This window comes from Neodiprion fabricii, chromosome 2 (genome assembly GCF_021155785.1).
Source record: "Neodiprion fabricii isolate iyNeoFabr1 chromosome 2, iyNeoFabr1.1, whole genome shotgun sequence".
Lineage (NCBI taxonomy): Eukaryota > Metazoa > Arthropoda > Insecta > Hymenoptera > Diprionidae > Neodiprion > Neodiprion fabricii.
Genome location: NC_060240.1, coordinates 27448036 through 27463758, shown reverse-complemented (window position 1 = coordinate 27463758; position 15723 = coordinate 27448036). Strand labels below are relative to the sequence as shown.

At 40.9% G+C, this 15723-nt stretch overlaps 1 protein-coding gene across 11 annotated transcripts in view; it reads right to left on the bottom strand.

Moving 5' to 3' along the window:
* LOC124175206 overlaps window positions 1-15723 on the bottom strand; it is a 179675-nt gene that overhangs the window by 109473 nt on the left and 54479 nt on the right. For 7 of the 11 annotated variants that reach the window (XM_046555217.1, XM_046555218.1, XM_046555213.1 and 4 more), the window contains exon 1: window positions 264-1022. The exons of 2 other annotated variants lie outside the window; for them this stretch is intronic. The gene's annotated coding sequence lies outside the window, so the exon portion shown is untranslated. Of the gene's footprint in view, window positions 1-263; window positions 1023-15723 lie in introns of those variants that run through there. 2 more of the 11 variants (XM_046555214.1, XM_046555209.1) reach the window with 1 other exon arrangement.

The following is a 15723-nucleotide window of genomic DNA, read 5'->3' as shown; positions in this document are numbered from 1 at the left end:
TTGCGCGGGCAGGCGAGAGGCGTAGGTCGGGCCTCGAGTACGCACGAAACTATACGCAGCTGCAAGACGTATGTATCAACAAACGAGAACAAGACGTGTACAATACGGAACATGTAAAACCTCAAGTTTACAGGAGCGAAAACACTCGGCTAACTTCGCGTGGGCGCGATTCTTAAAAATCGTGCGCAGTTGCTTACCGAGCGGAAAAGAAAAAGGAACGAGAGAAGAAAAGAATGAAAAAAAAAGGAACCGAGTCCTCTTACCTGACAGACGAATCCCTCCTCGTCGAATAACGCTTCGCTGCTTTGAAAAAGAATCGTTTTCGTGCTCGTCGTCGTCGTCGTCGTCGTCGTCGTTGTCGTTGTCCGGACGATGCGTTAGTAATCCAATATGGCGACGCTGCTGTTTACACATGTCAAAACAAAACACTGAATCCGAACACCGCGCGCGTTATTAGCATCGTCAAGGATAGCGATAACAACGAGAAACGTTTACAACAAATTGAATTTTTTTTTTCACGAATAACAGTTAAAAGAAAAAAAAAAACCACCGACGCGTATCCGCCACGCACTTTCTGACAACAATCGTCGATGCGTACGAGTGCGGACCGTTGAGATTGCACCCGAATTCACTCGATGTCGACAATCGGCAGCAACGACACAAGATTCGCGTCCGCGAATCGAGTAAAACGTAAACCGACGCGAACTTGCCGACGAAAAGCTGTGAGGAGGAACGACAGAAACACACCTCCGTCGGATAAAAGCCCCGGGCGGGGTGGAGGGGGAGTGAATAAAAGGGAAGGAAAGGTTGAAAGTACAGAGAGAGAGAGAGAGAGAGAGAGTGAGAGACGGGAAATAAAAGAAGAAGAAATACAGGCCCACGCTAAGCGCGACGGGCGAAAAAGAGCGACGCGGCGACTGTCGACGCGACGTACGAATGTCAACGTTCAAATCTGGCCAAACCACAAGAAATTCACGAAACGAACACCGCGAGCGTTCCTCGCCGACTGTCGCTGCCAGCCAACCGCCAGGCCAGCGCACGAGAGTCGTTTCGCGGTGGGGGAGGGGGGGGATCACTGGCCGCAGGGGGGGATACGAGGGCGGGGGATCGAGCAGCGGTTCTCAACCGTGCGCCACGCGACTTTTCGATGTGACTCTCAATTCCGGAGACGCGTTCAACGCCACGGATATCGGTGTTTACCTGCCACGCCATGGGTGATAATAATTCATTATTCATATGGAGAATTAATATTTTCACACGATCGCAAGACAGTTTCGTTTCACAGGTATAAAATGTGATATACGTGTATGTGTATTGCAATCGATTTTGATAAAACGTGAGATTGTGCATTTGTAATAAACGAAATTCGTTTAGCTTACAGGGGGGATAAATTTTTTTTTCAAATGATTTTTATCGTCTTCCCGGGAACTGTGGGTGAAAAGCGGATGAAAAAGCCTTTAGAGTTTCGTGTGTATTGTACACACCTATACTGTTTTGTATTGCGCGTGCGGTTATGATTCGGTTTAAAAATGTGTTGTACTATGTGAATTAAGAAATTTTTGATGTTTTTGATTGATGTATTGTTGAGTTTGTAAATTTGTGATTATGGATGCGTGATGGTTGAAATAAATTTATGCGATTTGACCACGTTTACCAGATCATTACACCGGTCGACGAGAATTTTGAATCTGGTATGTAGATGTGAAATTTTGATTTCTTCCACGTAACTGGTAATAGAAAAAATAACTTTATTAGATTAAGTTTGATTATTATTTCAACGTGCTGCTACCTGCTGCTTATACTATATCAATCGAAAACTTCGATATTTATTTATCATGGTAAAAAAAAGAGAAAAATAAACTTTGTAGATCTCAAATGAAGATTTTGGTTATTATACGATACATAGAATGAAAATTTATTCATCCAAATATAAGCGCGAGTCATTTTTTCTGTTTTTCTTTTTTTTTAGTGACCCGTGTTGTGTGTAATAACGGGGTATATCGAACCATACAAACCCATGTCTGTATACTTTCAGTGTATATAATCATAACGCATTCTGACCTCCGATGTACGTGTTTATAAAATTCAAATGCATCACGCGTGACGTGATTCGTGCCGGTGTCTCCCGAACGCGGCATGCGGCACACCATTAGATAACACACACCCCGTATAAATACCTGTGTGCATAATGTGATCACGTATCCTATAAAATGCTGCGAGCTGTGACGTTAGAAAATTACACGAATGGTATGGTCAGCGGTGCGTCCGTCAGCCGCCGGATCGATTTGTCCGGCAAAGTGACATATATACCTACCAATCTTACAATAATTTCAAACCACGACGAGCCACTGCAATGATTCAGAATGATATCATAAGTATTGTGCAATAGGATTAAGAGTAACGTGACTCTAGTTAGACTCCTGGAAGGTTAGTCGGTGCGCTTGCTTATAATTATCCACTCGATAGCCTCTTGTGCCTGAGTGTGCCATGTGCATGTGCATCTGCACGTAATGTTCCGCACACATGCATATATATGTATATTATATATATATATATATATATGTCGGCTATATCACTTTATACGTGACGACGACGGCAATGAAGTCGAGTTAAAATGTGAGGAGGCGGTCCAGGCACAGGTACGATGCGGTTAGGTGCGGTACAACTTCCGACTCGTTAATACCTAGGTACAACGTATAACAGTGCAGAACCATTGATGCCGGAGAGAGCCGAACGCCCTTCTACAAGATCTAAGTCACGCAGCCCGCGGGTGCGTTAGCTTTACTTTTAAAAACGTCGATATTTTCAACGCTTCTCTCGAGCGTTGCAGACAGACTCGCCTCCTCGCGTGGATTAAGAGAGAGAGAGAGAGAGAGATAAAGGGGGGATGAGGACGGGAGAGGGACAAAGGGAGAGATTGAGATTGAGAGAGAGAGAGAGAGAGAGAGAGCAGCGCCAGACGGACACTGTTTCTTGTGTGGGTGCGTGTACGTATGTGTGCATAGACATCAAGTTTAAGGGTGATTTTAGCTGCCGTGCGATTCTCCAAGGTAAGAGGGTGACTCTGCACGTTACACGAGTACAAATATGTGTGTGTGTGTGTGTACTAAACCACTTTGAAAAGCCGACGTGTGTATGAACTGTTGCTTTACGACGATTTAAATCTTTCATTAGGTACCTGCGGTATGTGTAAGGTATACGTATGCATGTATAACTTTTTATAGGATATATATATATATATATATATATTCTTTGCATAAGGTACGATCGATGATGCACAACGTTAAATTAGCGATAGAGAAACATCGCGCGCCTTATTAATAAACTAGAATTTTTCATATCCATCACGTGGAATATCGAATCTGCAGCCTGATCGAAATACGATGATCGGTTGATTTTTTTGTACATCCGTGTATATACCTCTCTGTACCGGCCGTTATTTATACGGCATTTCGAAACAACGCCTATTTTTAAATATGTCACTTTTTCGATTTACGGACGACAATATTTCCCTATACGGCAAAAAAAAAAAATCGTTATACTTATGCAGATTTAAATAGGAAATTAAACGAATACAACCCCATACGAATGACTAAGAACTATATTATACGATATTATAAATAATCGGTACAGATCCAATTGAATATCTATGCGTTTGTGTAAAAATAATTGATTCGTTATACGGCTTTTCGCTTTACGGCCAACTTTTCCGGAACGTATTCAGGCCGTAGATCGATGTATGGGAGTATTTCGTTTATTCCGGAAGCATAACGATAGATCGGATATGGATTGAATGAAAAATTTCCACTCGTACACAAATTGTGAGCCGATGAATGTGTATTTAGAAATTAAAAGAGCGCAGCCTGAATGCAGGTAGAGGTACAGATATAAGCCTAGGTAACTGTGTAAAAGGGGCAGGAATCCCTTAACAGGGTTCTGATTAATGCAGCTACCTACCTAGCCGGGGATACAGCGGGCATGGAACTCGAGACAGATCGTTGCTCACCGCGCATTTGTCGTCCATTGAAACTCCCGGGGTTGCAGGCGCGTGCGTTCGAAATGAAAAACGAACTCGAGTGAGTTCAAGCAGTCTGCCGTGGCTCCGCTCCCTCGCTGACTCCATCGTCCTGCATCCCCCGCCGGCAGGGATTCTACAATAACGCACGTTTTGCGGAAAAGCCGATAAATTGCAGCGTATGCCAACCTGCGGCCTATATCCGTATACATATAATACCCACGCCATTGCCGCATTGCCGACTGAAATGCCAATAAAGGTGAGCGATACGTGCGGTATATAACGCAAAAATTAATCCCCGTCCTACCCTAGAAAATGGAAAAGACAAAATCGTCAATTCAGACGTTTCTTCAATTATTACTATATATATTGTACCCGATTTCTTTTTTTTTTTGCGAAACTCACCGCTCAACGTTTTCAGCACTCGTACAGACAAGCGAATTTACATTCTACATCGTTGTGTTTAAATAAATATTCGTATATAGAAGAAAATAAATAAAAAATCAATTTTCTCACATCGCCTGTACCTATCGAAGTTTTTGAAAACATTTCGCAACGCAGTTTTATCCGAAATAAAGGGATTCAACTTTGCGATTCAACCGCACCGAACAAGGCTCGATCGACAAGAATCCTTGACCAATTTAGATTACAAAGGCAGCAAGGGTGTAACGAATACCTCACGGACGATGTACAGCATATGTCGTCGGTCGGCAGGGGATTCAAGTCACGAAGAATCGAATGTCGGCCACGCTGGCTCGGTTACGTATACAGGTTCGATTATTTCCCGTAAAGGGTGTTTTCGAAATAATAATAGTTGGGTGTACAGGCGGCACGGCATGCACCAGGTGCTCGGCAGGCCTCGTTCATTAATGGCTCGATATTATACGGCGAGGCCTCGCCTGGCTTTACGGAAACTCCTAATAACAATAAGCTTCGCGATTAACAATAAAAACAATCGTTAGGAAAACTCGAGCGTCCGCGTTTACACACCGATACTAAATACCCACGGCGTATTATACACGCAACACGACCGTATGTACACGGGTGGATTACATAAACTACAATGCGGACCCTGAAACAAAAGAAATCCTCGTAGGTTCGGATGATGAATTAATTTGTAAAGCGCGCCAATTGCACCCGTTACTGCAACCCCCTGACGCCGATCGTAACTTCACGAAGCACAGTTCTGTTCCTCGCATATTATACGGATGTACGCGTGATGCGTATGATACGCGCGTTTGACGAGCCATACGGAGCACAGCGAATACAAAGGAATAAAAGAAATCAATATACGATATACGCGCGTGTAACACGTAGAGATGTGTACAAGGCGCGTTTGCGTGTAACGCGAGTTCTACATATACGTATGTGTAATGCATATGGAGAACCTAGGCAAGGCTACGTCACGGATATTTACGTATAATTTATATATACCTCCGTTGCACACAACGAAATGCATGTGTGCATGTATGTATGTACGTGTGAATGTTACACGTTGCAGACGTCGGGGTGTAGAGGGTATCCGGTTTGAATTTATTCCCTCGACGGTGAAAAATACGAGATCATTGTTTTTACCGTTATCGCATCGGTCAGATTTTTCGATCGATTCTCGTTTCATCCACGATCTAGTACATTTATTATAAGAATTACGAAGATCGTATGGCGAAGTATGAAAGCGAGCTGCACGCGAACGGTGTGTTTGAAATTGAAGTGACACGGCAAGTCGAAACAAACGAATCAAATTGGTATGTTCATCCTTCGTGTGCTTCGTTCTGTAAAAGTTGCGAACTGAGAAATCGAAAATTAATATCACTTTTTGGATTTTTATAAGATTATCCCTGAAACATATTTGCGCAGTGAAAATTTTCACTAAAAGGGGGATATGAAAATTTGGTCGATGATCGCACGTTATTTTTAAGACCGAATTCAATAATAAAATCGTGACACGTCGATGTAAATTGAATAAACAAAGTCCCGAGCTGTGTACTCGATGCGTAGAATCGAGTCATTATCAGCGATATAACAGTTTGGGATGTGGAGAGATGAATGGTCTTACTGTTGGTAAATTACTTCGGGTCAGAGGGGGGTCGAGTCGTTTAGAATTCTCATCTACACGATCGATCAGGTTCACTGACAAGGTCAGGAAGAATCCGGAGCAGCCGATTGTGCCTCTCCACATATTATATTATGCTCGTACGTTGCGTGTAAGCGTCTAGAGGGACGTTAAATTGTTACACACATAGAAGACGGGGTGATGCAGCTGTCGTCGAGTAAATGCGGCAAACGTTCGAAATCACAATCATAGAACAACGACGGGCGACACGCGATCAGACCTGATGTGATATCGCTGGTAAAAAGAAGGAGAAGATAAGCTTTAAGGCGATGTAGCAGTCCTACCCTTACCGACCGAGCAAACTCACCCTATTTTCTTCCTAAATTGAATAAACAAATGAACCGAAAGAGTTCCAATTTTGAAATACCTGGTTCTTGTTTAGCAGCCTCACATATTGTACGAACAGAGTCTCACGATCGCTCATTTTACTTCTAATTCTTTCCGGAATTACGCAAAGTATCTCAACCTTGCACTTTTCGGCCCCTGAAATGCGTGAAATTTGGGAATAGGAACACGTGTCAAAAACCGCACTGAATTCCTGTACGATGGAGCGACGCATCGTCGTAATACAGAGTGAAAAAGGGGTGAGTTTGCTCGGTCGATAAAGGTAGGACCGCCGCGTGACCTTAACTTAACTACAAGATGAATCTCCTCCTCGAAAAGGGAAGTAAAAGCGTTAATTCTACTTGTCGTGTGACTTTTTTTTCGCCAATTCACTCACACGATATTTCTCACCGAGTATAACGACCCTCTTTCCTCCGAATATATCACCGTGATCCGAATTATATCCTCCCGCATCCATTGACCCAGCTTTTTTTTCAATTTTAACCTCCTGCCCCGGGTTATGCGGAATGAATTGTCGAGTTGCGGGACTCGGCAGTGTGTGGAAATGGGATTAAAGAGACGCGAAACTACGGTTAAGCCCATGGAGATGGGGCGTTGCAGACACCGAGGGAGGTCCGAGTTTTTAAAGGGTTAACGAACCTGGTGTTACTAACTACAGGTAATCGATTAACGAAGCCCCTCGAGCATCGCGCAGCGTCGGAAACCCAAGAAGGGAGGGTTTCACCCTCTCGCAAATTCGGCGCTGTTTCGGATACTGACTTTTTTTTTTTTTTTTTTGGCAATTCAAGCGCGTTCACTGACGTGCGCGGAATGTCGTCCGTGCTTCGAGCCGTCTGGTTTGAATGATTTTCGTTGATCCTAGTTCTGCAATTCTGCGCGATTTTGTATGACTCTCGTATTATGATGAAAATATAATGAAGAAAATCGAGACGATTTGAAGAGGCCACCTCTCCTCGTAGGTTCGATGCGTCGTCACTCGTTTCATGCACGAGGTTTTACTCTGCGTATATAATATTATACCTAGACACACACGCGTATATATATGGGGCATTCCATGACACCTCGATCAAGAATTCACGTCAATGTGTCAGATTGGCTTTATAATTTTTTGTATGATGGTACGTGACGAAAAAAGCAAATACGATTTTTTTTAAATTTGATTCTGCTTACCAGCGTATCTCAAGTATGATTTAAAAACTGGAAAAAAAAAAACACTTCTTACAATCTGAAAAAATTCAGAAAATTCCAACAAAATATTTAAAAAAATGTTGACACCTATTAGAAGATGGAGATTTCATAACTTTAAAAAATAACTATATGCATTTTTGACATAAGAATGAACATAAAAGCTCACTGTAATATCTCGCCGAATGAATATTTATCGGTACGTATAATAATGAGTTTCGATGTTCATTCTTATGTCAAAAATGCAACTAACTAATAATAATTTCTTTATTTTTTCATTTTTCTTAGTCATCTTTCGTAATTATGAAATCTCCATCTTCTAATGGGTGTAAAATATTTCGATATATTTTATAAGATTTTTCGGAATTTGTTCAGATTTTAGAAAGTGGGTTCATTTGAAACTTTTCAAATCGTGCTTCGTATAAATTAGGTGGGAAAATTTTGAAAAAAATTGCGATTGCGTTTTTCGTCACGTACCTACTTTCATACAAAAAAAAAAAAACAATAAAGCCAATCTGACAGATCGACGTAAAATCTTGATCGAGATGTCATGGAATGCCCCATATACGTGTATGCCTGCAATTGCAGATGCTTATTATACCTTCGTGCCACAGTCTCGCGATTCCGAGGACCGACTGATTGAAAGCTCGTGTTCAAGAGGTGTTCCGAGTTCGCGTCAATTCCCTCTCAAGCTTTCCTCCACCGGTGAATACCGTGAGACGGAAACGGAAGAGGAAAAATTATCGCATTTGACGAACAGAGGAAAGAAATGATATGACACTTATGCGGCTTGTATTATTAATCATATCACAGGTACAATAGCTTTAGAAACAAAAAATGAGATGATCGTACGTTACACGTTATCATACCTTACACAACGGGTTAATTCTGGGATTCGTCTGCAACTCGACTGTATGAAACAGAAATTCACGAGGGGTTTCGAGCATTAAACCGGTAGTGTATATTTGTTGTACACATGCTGATAATAATTCGCGGTTCCGTATCTGGATGAGCCGAGGAGAGGCAGCGCGGCTTGTTTGAGAGATAGAGAGAGAGAGAGAGTACAGCGTACGCAGGTATATAACACCGCATATACATATATGTATCAGGATTCGAGCGCACTAGGCAAGTAACGAGAGAGCCAAATTGACGACTAAAATCATAATAATTTCGCGTCGAGAGTAGGTAAACAGCTTGACTGAGAGAGGAAGGATTGCGTACCTTAAGACGTATAGACGAGCCTCCCTTCTCGCACTTGGCAATTTCAATCTCACCCGTTTGTTTTTCACTTCTGTTTGAAACAGAGAGTGAAATTTGAATGGAAATGGCAAGAAACAGGAATACGATTTATAAGAAAATTGAAATCTTGACCTCGCTGGTATCAGTGGAGTATGTAATTGATGTTGGAACCGTAGGCCGCTGAAGTACTACTGAAAGAAGATCATCGTAAGAGAAAAAATAAAAAAAAATTGTTCGTTATAAATCCATATATATCCAAAATTGGATTTTAATTCCAACTTCATTCTGTTCCTGACAGCGTAACTCGGGTCGAAACGTAAGCGACAAAAAATCACGCGAGGTACTTCAACGACCTACAGTTCGAATATCGATTACTTCCATCGAATTGTAAGAGTGTAAGAAACTGGGTGACTGCGACGCGAGAGAAAGTGAGATTCTATTCGGACGTAGTTGACGATTTTTCATCTCTTTCCTGCGTATTGCGTATCGCATGTAAGACACATACATACGTACCTCTGCGTAGATACACGTTGAAAATAAACCGCAGTCCACGCGAATGCGGGCAAAGACTGTGTAATGCTGTACAAGCTGAGTATTATTGCGGGAATTAAGAAGTCTGTAGGAGAGCCGGCGACCGCGGATACCGGAGTAGCGAAATTAACCGCAAAGTCCGCAAACTTGCGGTTGCCGGAGGCCTGAAGTCGCGGGGGGTTGAAAGAGGCAGCGGTAATTCGCCTTTCGCCAACTTTCATCCGATCCGCGATATTCTACGTGCCAATTGGAGTTTTTACCGATCCAGCAGAACGCCCACTCGAATTGAATCCACTCGCAATTAGCTACTTCCTATCTGCATGATCAGTCTCTGCGCAACGCTAACGTTGCACCATCGATGATGTCCATTTGCATGACCGTGATCCGATTCGAGGAGTAGTTTAAACTCGTTTGAATCATGTAGTTTGTAAGACGCGATTCGTAGGAGGCTTGTAGAAATTAAAAGTCTCCAACGATTGAACGGAAAACGTGAGGTTTTCCTTGTTAGTTTTTCAACTTTTACCCCAGATACGTATTTAAACGTTCATACCTTCGATACGAACTTGCCCGCTGCACAGCGGTGTGGGAAATTTTTTAACCGCGCAAATAAATTGCTGCATGAGAATTAGAACAAGGGTAAAATTGTATTTTTGACAGAAAAGAAGACAATGCGAGATATCTTTCGAGATCTGAAATTTTGTCACTTTTTCAGGTAGGTATTTCAGCTGGTAGACGTAAGCTTCAAAATGATACACCCCTGAATATAACAAATGATTTTTTTTACATGACAGTAATTTTAACACCGTCCATAACGTTATGTTATATATTTATTATCGACGTAATATAATTCTCAATATACAAGCACCGAGAAGAAGTTTCGGTGTTAAATATACGTATAATATGTACATTCTATTCAAATTAACATAAAACTTGCAGCTGATCCATTTATGCCAGGCTATAAAAGCAAGCAAACTTCCTTCCAAGGATACAAGATTCCGGTCTTATTTGCGAAATTCCTTAACTTTTCCAGGCTTTCCCTGCTCGTAATAACCACCCCTTAACACCTTGAGCCACACATTATTATATTTTATTGTGCTGAGTAAATTTTAATCACAAGATGATATTCTATGATTTTTTGGTTCACTGATTACAAATCCGTAATCAGATTTCATAAATTCCATATGGTGGATCCAAAATGGCGGACGAAAATTTCAAATTTGATCGAATCCGTTCAAAAAACTGTAGGCAGGGGTTTTCGAGGTCGCTCATTGAATTCGCCGTACTGAATTGTCAAAATATGATTTCGGATTCGTAATCGGCGACCTCAAAATCCCTGGTCAGAGTTATTTCGATCAAAGTTGAAAGTTTCGTCCTTCATATTCGATCCGCCATCTTGAAATTTTTTAATCCGAATTCAAATTCGTAATCAGCGACTCGAAAAACATAACTTATGTAAAACATGTGTAGCAGGATGAGCCAAAAAAACTAACCTATCGAATCTACGGTCTTAAAAGGACCTATTTACCGAGAAAAAAATTCTCCCGTGTGGAAAAATTTATGGCTCAATTTTAAAAGGTGTCGCTGGCCATTTCAAATTTGTCATTTAAATAACACGAAAAAAAAAGTTTGTTTTTTAACACCCTAACAACTTAATGTATAGGTATGCGTAGAGGGGTAACTTTTTCGGAAATGAATTGTTCCTACAATTTTCACGATTCTTATCGATCAATTTGTTTCCAACAACAATAACTCACACTGTATCACGGTAATTACCCTCAAGTATAGAAAAGCTATTATCGTACCGTCAGAACTAGCGTAAAATGGCAAAGAAACATGTTTTCAAACTTCTCTAAACATGCAAAAAATGGATGTAAAATATGTGGTGAGAATACCTATCACTACGACTCAAAGGGTTGACACGCTGAGAGGGATGAATAAAAATCCAGTTTTATTTTCATCGGAGTGTGAATACGGGGGGGGAAGGGGGTTAACATTGATCATCCCCATACACGTTGCGGAATCGGGGGAGTATAAAGGAATGAGGGGGGGGGGGGGGGGGGGGGGGGGCTCTCTCCGTGAAATTGGGACAAAGTTGTAATATAGTTGTATAAATAACTGGCGGCTCTCGAGCTAGACGCTGTCAGATATTGCGACAGGCGGGTATAGAAGAGGTACGAGGCGAGAAATAGGAAGGAGGCGAGGGAAGGAGCGTATAACGAGAGTAATGAGGCCTGGCAAAATGCGGAGTGGCAGGTGAGGCGGGGTATTTAAAATGACGAGGGAGGTCAAAGGGGAAACAAAGGACGGCATACTCTCCGTCTTTAACAATAAGATTAGAGGCAAACTCGAAACTCCTCCTCGAATGAAAATTCGGCTTGACGCTCTTTCAATTACAACCTCAGTAAAAGCACTTACGATCAATTAACGCTTCCAGAATCCCGTCGGATCCGATGAGGAAATACAATGAATTTTCATCGCGCCCGACGGGATACTTTTTTCACGCCCGGTCGCTTTGCAGTTACGACGAAAAAAATTAAACGACAAAAAAAAGTAAGGAGACACGATAAAAAACACGTTTGAAAAAGGCCCGATCAGAAATTTACGTCGATTCAGCACGGCTCGTGACTTATTGAGCATTGAGGAGGAAAATCGTGTTATCAGGTCGGCAGAGACTCGATATTTCACGTTCGTCACAACCGGCAGTTGCGTGTCATGCGACGCGTTTCGCAAATTCTTCGATATTTTCATTTCATGTTTATACAAAATGTTAATCTAGAAATACGATTGATGCACCGAGTTGGATATTTCACTGTAAACGTCGATCCTCGTGATTACACGAAACAATTCGATCGGATTACGGACAGAAATATCTTTATTAAAATCAAGCAAATCGTTTGTTTCTTCGATGCAGAAGGTATGCGCGGTGGATAATCTTACGAAATTAAATGGAGAATTCGATCAAATTATTTCGCGTTTAACGGTGCCAAAGTAATTGCGTTACTGTATAATACAGATATCATTTTAAACGCGTGACACAATTTTATAAAACCAATATATCTACGTGTATAAATTATACATACATACAAGAGTGATGTGAAGTACTTTTCACGTCAAACAAGACTAAACACTCGAGTAGATGTGCAAACAAAGAACGAGGGCCAAAACGGATAGTTTTTTCCTCATCTGTATGCAAAGAAAAAAGATGTTCAATCACCGCGTACGATTACAGAAAATATCCAACAATCATAACCAGCTCCCGTATCAACATGCAGACATATATTTTTTATTCAAATCATTTTCATTCCTCATTTGGTTTCCAACGTGAAGTATAATGTTTGAAGCCAGAAAATACAATTCCTATATTCCATATTTTAGATTTTTAAGTCAACAGTATACCTAAACATTTTATAATTTTTAACACACATTCATGCATCCCGTATTCGTACACAATATCGTTCGAAATGAAACATCGTCGTAAAGAGAATCGCCACATGGGCGGCTTTTATTCAACAAACGTTTTGTTTTTACTGCAACTTCTGGGATGGTGGGATGGCGGAGGGGCAGGAGGGGGGGGGGGGGGGGGCGTTAATCGCGGCGTAAAAAGGTGGGGTGGATTAAATTCATCTGAAATCTCGCGCGTGTTCTTCTCCCCCCACCCCTTCCCCCCCACCCCTTCACCCTCAGATTTCGTTGTTACGCCCGCTCTTCTCGTACTTTTACTCCTGCAGAAAACGAGCCGCCGCCTCCTCCACGCTTCTCTGTGTGTTCACCCAGGGTTTTTATACCTACGGCAACCAAGTTCGCAGAAACAGTGATATCGACCCAACGACTCGACGCAGTCAGGCTCCACCTCCGGTATAACGTTCTCTACTCTATTCCTGCGTTCAGCCACCTTAGCGCAGTCATGTATTTTCCTCTCCTCTCCTCTCCTCTCCTCTCCTCTGCTCTCTCTCTTCTCCCCTCTCACCTCTGTATCGTCGTTACAAATACGTAAACTCTCCGTTTGCACGATCATTTTTTCATCCGCTCCACTCTTTTCTTCCAGTTTGCCGCATCTCTGTTTTATTTTCTCCTCTCGTTCGTTCGTTTGTCGTCGTTGTTGTTGTTTTTTTTTATTATTTTTTTTTTTAATTTTTGTTGCAATTTTCATTACAACCGCGATTACACGCTACGAGCTTTCGCGTTCTTAAGCAGCCCCTGGCAATCCGCGTACATGACATACTCGTATGTATGCATCGTCGTAGGTAGTCGACGTTCAATTACTCTCGATAACTCTCCTTGATTCCCCTTTAGATTTACCTACTTATATTTATCGGTATATTAGAGAGCTTGAAATAATATTGCAGGAAAGTGACGAGAAGGTAACAAGTCGTTCCATTTACTCGATTCCTCAGAGCTCTACCTTGTTTTGTTTAAAGTTGATGGAATCACCGGTGATTTAATCGTAGAACTTAATTTTAATAAATCAAATATCGAATTTCTCATGAACAACCATCTGTTATACATACCTAATTCAAGTTCTCGAATCAAAAAAGAATTTTCACTCGATTCATTGCGAAAGAAACGTTTCATAAGTATTGAAACTGCATTGGGAGTTCACAGATCGAACTAATTATTCGAATTATTTAACTAGTTATTCATGTCGGTCCGTCGGTTGATCGAAAATAATATTTGATCGATCCAATTTCATTAGAAATGTATATAAGTAAGTTTTTAATGAATTCGCTTTATTCAAATAGACTTCACACGAATCGCAAATACTTGCAGCTGATAGGGAAATATGAAAGGAAAAGGAGACTGTATTTACTGTCGCGAGAACTTTTCAAAGCGCCACGAAATAAGTTTAAAAAATCAAACAATCCTCGCGTGTATACTTATAATTATACAGGTTATACCTATAACATGAAGCGTACAACACTTGACAATTATCGAGATTTAATAAAACACGAACGTCTTGAGACGTCTCTGAGAATGTGCAAAATTTTGTCGTTCAGGGTGGCTCGGAAAATTCACTTCTTGGGAAAATTCCAAAACGCTACACATTCGCGGTGAAAAAAATTTGAAACTTTGTAGTTGGATGGGTATGTGGTAAAGATACCGCGAGATTTTCATTCTCCCCAATGTATCGCAACGCATGTAGCTATCTGCATGAACACACAGATGCGGAATAAAGATATGTGAGAACTGTTGAAAGTTTATATCGAAGCGATTCGTTGCAGGAGTGGTTTTTGGCAAGGTTGATAGATACGAACATGCATATAGTGTGCCCATGAAATATGTATACATCGGTATGTATCGTTGCAGCGAATGCAGGCTGCAGCATACGTTTTTACATGTATATACCACAGATGAAAGATTTTCGGTTATAAATATTTCCGCCACGAATCTCTCAAGTTCGGTATAAATAGTGATGAATAACATTGGTCAGCAAAATTTTGTAACAAGGAAGATGCTTACTAATTTTTAAATACCTATAATTTACGCTCGTTAAAAGACTTTATTTATTTTGATTCGATCGTGTCTAGTTTTTTGTTACAACTACTATAAGTAAAATTTAATGTTTATCGTTTTAGACTTGTCTTTTTTGACTCAGGGTGTTTTCTTATTTACAACGAATACCAGTTAGTTGATTACAATAAATAAGAAAACGCTCCGAACCAAAAAAGGTAAGTCAAAACGACAAACATTTAATTTTACTCGCAGCGGTTGTAACGCAAAAACTAGACCTGATCGAATGGAAATAAATTTCGATTTATGATAACGGTAGACGGGTGTTTGAAAATTAGTTAGCACCTTCGTTGCTGCAAAACTTTGTTGACTAGTGTACCGTAACATTGAATGTAACCGCATTTTTGTTCATAAAAACTATATTTTTGGCAAAAGTAAAAAAATCGTAGTACAACAAAGCTATTCGTATCTAAAATATTCCAATATTAATTCGATTATACTAAACCTTGTTCCTAACATAATCAGTTAAAAGTTTTTCACATTGTATACGAAAAGTGAATTTTTATTGACCAATGTAATTGGAAGAAAATTTGGAATCACGGAAAATGAGACTAGCCGCAGGCTCTGTGCGCTGTTCTTATTCAAATTGTTTAAATAATGGCGAATTACAGACAGGTATTTCGGGATTTAATACGTCAGCGTTATTGCCAAGAAGCAACAGCAGCATTTATCACGCATTCCTGAGATGTCCGCACACGTTATAGTCGTAACAAGAATTACTCCTGCATACATCCATGCTTGGTAGAAAATTCCTACATATTTTATTCTATGTTGTTTTCCTTTCTCT